The 4,675-nt window shown below is 51.5% G+C and overlaps 1 long non-coding RNA gene across 2 annotated transcripts in view; it reads right to left on the bottom strand.

Annotated features, from left to right (window-relative positions):
- Window positions 1-4,658, bottom strand: part of LOC104850983 — a 10,598-nt gene extending 5,940 nt beyond the window's left edge. The window contains exons 1-2 of one of the 2 annotated variants that reach the window (XR_777108.3): window positions 4,189-4,658; window positions 1,507-1,626 (exon numbers count right to left, since the gene is read on the bottom strand). This is a non-coding gene — a long non-coding RNA (uncharacterized LOC104850983). The remainder of the gene's footprint in view (window positions 1-1,506; window positions 1,627-4,188) is intronic. The other variant, XR_004517552.1, reaches the window with a different exon arrangement.
- Between the last annotated feature and the right edge of the window lie 17 nt (window positions 4,659-4,675).

Raw genomic sequence — 4,675 nt, 5'->3', positions numbered from 1 at the left:
TTTTTTTTTTTTCCTTTTTTGGCTTTTTGAGACAGGATTTCCCTATGTAGTTCAGACTGGCCTTGAACTCACTGTGCAGCCTTGGCTGGCCTCGAAAGCACAGCGAGCCTCCTACCTCAGCCTCCTGAGTGCTGAGTACTTTCCTTTTTTTGAAAAGAATTTTCTTTTTTAGAAGACAGGGTCTCCCTAAGTTGCTAAGTTGCAGGAGGTAGACTTGAACTTGAGATCTTCTTGCCTCAGCCATATTTTTTTTAAACTTTCAATTGTTCTAGGCAAAATTCTAAGACAGCTCCAACACTCACAGCCTTCAGCTACTGACTGGGCCTAGGTGAGCCCGTCCCTTGGGTGTGGGTGGGGTGGGAGAGCTGTTGATGAGGTGCCCGATGGCGTGGGGATGGCTGGTCACTCCTGCGGGGACTTTAAATTATGTGAGCGGCCCCTATGGACTGGGAAGGGGCAGGTGGGAGGAGGAACTGCCCAGCTTCTTGGAGCTCAGGAGGGAAGTCAGGAACCTAATAAATGTTTGTTGCTTTAGGTCATTAAATCATGGCACCTTCTTAGGCAGTAATACAAGGTTGGGACATTAACCAGTGATTGTTTTCTCAGTGAGGGACACACTCAAAGTTCATTCATTTGTTTTGTTTTTTGAGACAGGGTCTCCCTATGCAGTGCAAGTTGGCCTTGAACTCACTATGTAGCCCAGGCTGGCCTTGAACTCTTGGTGATTCTCCTGCCTCAGCCTCCTAAGTGCTGAGATCACAGGTGTGTGCCATCTCACCCGGCTCAACCTTAAACAACTGCCTGTAGCATTTTTTCCCTTTTTCCCTCACGTCTCTTTAGTAGTCCATGACTCCATACTAGAAACCCGCTCCTGTGGGTTCCCTCCTCTCCTGACCTACACTGCCCCTCTGGTCAAGTCCACTACTGTCCCTCCTGAGGCCACTGCTGTCCCCTCCTAGGCGGTCTCTGCTTCCAGTCTGTCTCCCGGTCCCCGAAGTCTGGCTGCCTCTCTAACACACCCATCTTTTTCTGTTTGTTTGTTTTTTGAGACAGGGTCTCACTATGTAGTTGAGACTGACCTGGAACTCACTATGTAGCCCAGGCTGGTCTCAAACTCACAGCGATCTTCCTGCCTCAGCCTCCCGAGTGCTAGGATTATAGGCATGGGCCACCACACCCGGCTTTAACACACCTATCTTGAGGCCCTGCTCGGAAACCACCAGTGGCCCCCAGGTATCCCTCACTGTCTCCCCTCACTATCACTAGAAGGCCAACCCTCCTCTGGGCACGACACCTGCTGTCACACCTTCGCTCCCAACCTTGCCACTTTCTCCCTTGGGAAGCCTCCACCCTTGGCTCAAACGTCACTGGTTCCACCCCCTCCACACACCTGGGGGGCTCACCTTGCCCATGGGCATTGGTCCCCTCCTTCTGTCCTTAAGCCCCCCCCCCCTGCAGCCTCACACCCAGCCCTCCGGACCTGGGGAAGCCCAAGTACTTACGCACCCTGAGGTGCTCCTCCCGGGGAGGAGGTGGTGTCATCTCCCTCCTTCTGGTGGCCCCAGGGACCCCAGGAAAAGCAGGCCAGCAGTCGCAGGAGGCCTGGTCTCTCCCAGGCTCCTTCTGCTAGAAAGAACACAAGATCCGGGACCAGAGTTTCAGATGCTTCCTGCTCACCAGTCTGGAGCAAGCCCAACCCTCGACTCACGCCCTCACAGAACCCTGCCGTGTGGGGACCATGCTGGGGAAGCCAAAGCAAACGCAAAACAAAACACCACACACAACTCATTACAGGACACCAACACTCCAATGGCAGACATGGGTCCCTTGTTTGTAGTTCAAACTGCTTCTTGCCAGGTATGGTGGCCCACGCCTGTAATCACAGCACTCAGGAAGCTGAGGCAGGAGAACCACGGAGAGTTCAAGCCTGGGCTACATAGTGAGTTCAAGGCCAGCCTGAACTGTATAGCAAGACCATGTCTCAGAAAACCAAACAACAGTAATAACAACAACAACAACTGGGCCAGGGATTTAGCTCAGTGGTTCTGCTGCCTGCCTCACAAGTGCAAGGTCCAGAGTTCAATCCCCGGTACCAAAAATTAAATAAATAAATAAACAAATAAAGCAAATGACAACAACAACAAACCCAAAACTGTTGCTTAACAGTAATACAATAGATTGAAACTTTTAAAGAATAGTATAAAACAATAACTTTTAAAATAAAACAATAACTTGATACAGTTGATTGGTGTTAAGATTACAGTACCACTTCAGTTACATGAAGATTACCTGTCATCACTGACTATCTAGGATAAAATCAAGAGGAAGTATGTTTCTAAGAAAGATCTGGGCTGGAGTTGTAGCTAGGGGAGGTTAGGTAAAGGGCAGCAGAAACACAGAAGAATCTTTGTTTATAATTTTCATTTCTAACAAGACTGGAGGTTAGATTTTGACCCAAACGCAGCTGAATTAAGCACCATATACTGGGTAAAATGCCACCGCTGCAGGGTAAACAATTAAAAAAAAAAAAGAAAAGAAGAACCATCATCATGTTGTGCAGAAAGAGATCCAAAAACGTAAAAAGGAAGAGTGGCCAAGGGCTGGGGAGTAGCACTGAGACTGCCTCATACGTGCAAGGTCCTGAGTTCAATTTCCTAGTACCATAAAAACAAAACAAAACAAAACAAAATATCTGGCATTAAGAGTGGCAGGGTGTAGGGGAAGGGTAATAAGGGAAAAGAAAAAATGTGAGATAATGAAAAGATGAAAATAAAGTGTTTGTAGATGGGGAGGGGGGGGATGAAGGGAGGGCAGGGGTAAGGGGAAAAAATGAGAATCAAGACTTGTCATGTAGAGGTACAAGATCCCAACAATGAATGTAACTGTACTGTATCCCTAAAATGTACTCAATTAAAGCTGAAAAAAAAAAAAAAGAGTGGCAGGTGGCAGAGGGGGTAGCCAAGTGAGGGGGCACACGCCTGTAATCCCAGCACTAGGGAGGCTGAGGCAGGAGGATCACTGTGAGTTCGAGACCAGCCTGGGCTACATAGTGAGCTCCAGGTCAGTCTCAACTACGTAGTGAGATCCTGTCTGAAAAAAACCAAGCAAAGAGTGGAAGGGTGGCATTGGGAGAACCTTAGCAACACAGACGCCTGGAGGGGGCAGGTGGCAACAGCGCTGTCCAATGCGGGAGCTGGGAAGAGGAGGGTGGGGAGCTACCCTTACACACAAGCCCTCTGCATTCATGAATGGGTGCACTTGCTTTGGGGGTGTTTGTTTTTAGACAGGGTCTCACTGTATAGTTCAGGCTGGCCCGGAACTCACCGTATAGCCCAGGCTGGCCTAAAACTCACAGCGATCCTCCTGCCTCTGGTGCTGGGACTACAGGTGTGCGCCACCACACCCGGCCAGTCAGTGTGCTTTTTTTTTTTTTTTTTTCAGAAATAGGGAAGGGTTGAACACAATTTTAAAAAATGATGCTTTTGCAAAATGTTAAACTTTCCAAATGGTGTTAGTGTTTATTTAAAAAGAGGTGAGGATTTATTCACTCGTCTGCAAGCCAGGCAAGGAGTCAGAAAACGGGAATGGAAGGGTGTTAAGCTAACGTAGGGACAGTAACAAAATCATGTGGTAAGAGTTTAAGAGAGAAGAGGGCAAAGAGTGCTGGAATGTCACCAGTGAACTTGAAAGTGTGGCGGCTTCCAGGAAGGCCTCCCAGGGGGGATCCAGTTCTGACTCAAGAGGTGAGCCAGGTGGAGTGCAGAGGGGTCGGGGAAAGGCTGTGCGGACCCAGGAGTGTGCAAAGGCTTAGGAAGCCAAGCAAGCTGTTGTGGGAATGGGAGCCTAAAGGCTAAGAGGTTGAAACTTCTAAGAGAACGTCCAGTAGGATGTGCAGCGCCCGCGTGACCGCCCTTCTTTCCCGCGGGGGGGGCAGGTCAGCGGAGCAGGTACCCTCTGCTGCACCGGGGACATTCCCATCTGGATGTTGGGGGATGAGTTTCAAACGCAGTCTCGGAGTCCCCAACCAAAAGGGGCTGTGCCTGGGGGAGGACGGTTGGACAGCGCTCGGTTTGTGACACTTGTCACATGCAGGTGCCAGGTGGAAAGACCTCTTTTCCTGCCGGGAAATTCTCCCTGCCCTGTTTCCTCCTGTGTCTAGCAAGTCCCAATGGCTTGGACAGCGGATACCAGGGAGGGGCAGGCAGCCACTCGGTCTTCCTTATTTACTCTTTGGGAGCTGCGAGCTTCGTAGTCCGGTAAGGCCTCTGGCACTAGACGCTACGCGCACATTTTAACCACGGCGGCTCCGCCCTCTTCAGATGACCGACTCCTCTCTGAACATCAGGGCCACGGTGGCGGGGGTGGGGTGGGGTGCGCTGCAGGGAAAGGGCGGCCTTGGCACCTGGGGGGCGGCAGGGGGACGCCGCAGAGGGTGGCAGCCTGGTGGGAAGCCAGGGACACCAGCGAGTCCCTGGCACCACTTCCGCGCCTCCACACTGCCTCCCTTCACCTCTCCCGGAGCTCGAACAGATCCCTGAACTGCAGCCCAGCTCCACACACGCACGACCCCAGTTCTCTGCACCCGAAGCTCTCGCCCCGGCTTCCCCGAGCCATCCCCACTCCTCGATCTTTTCTGGCCTCTCCCTCCCCGCGCCCGCCGGCCCGCGCTGCTCAC

The sequence above is a fragment of the Fukomys damarensis genome, unplaced genomic scaffold (assembly GCF_012274545.1).
Source record: "Fukomys damarensis isolate Sample0158 unplaced genomic scaffold, DMR_v1.0_HiC HiC_scaffold_16, whole genome shotgun sequence".
NCBI lineage: Eukaryota > Metazoa > Chordata > Mammalia > Rodentia > Bathyergidae > Fukomys > Fukomys damarensis.
Note: the sequence above shows the minus strand (reverse complement) of the source record. Positions and strands in the feature narration are given on the sequence as shown.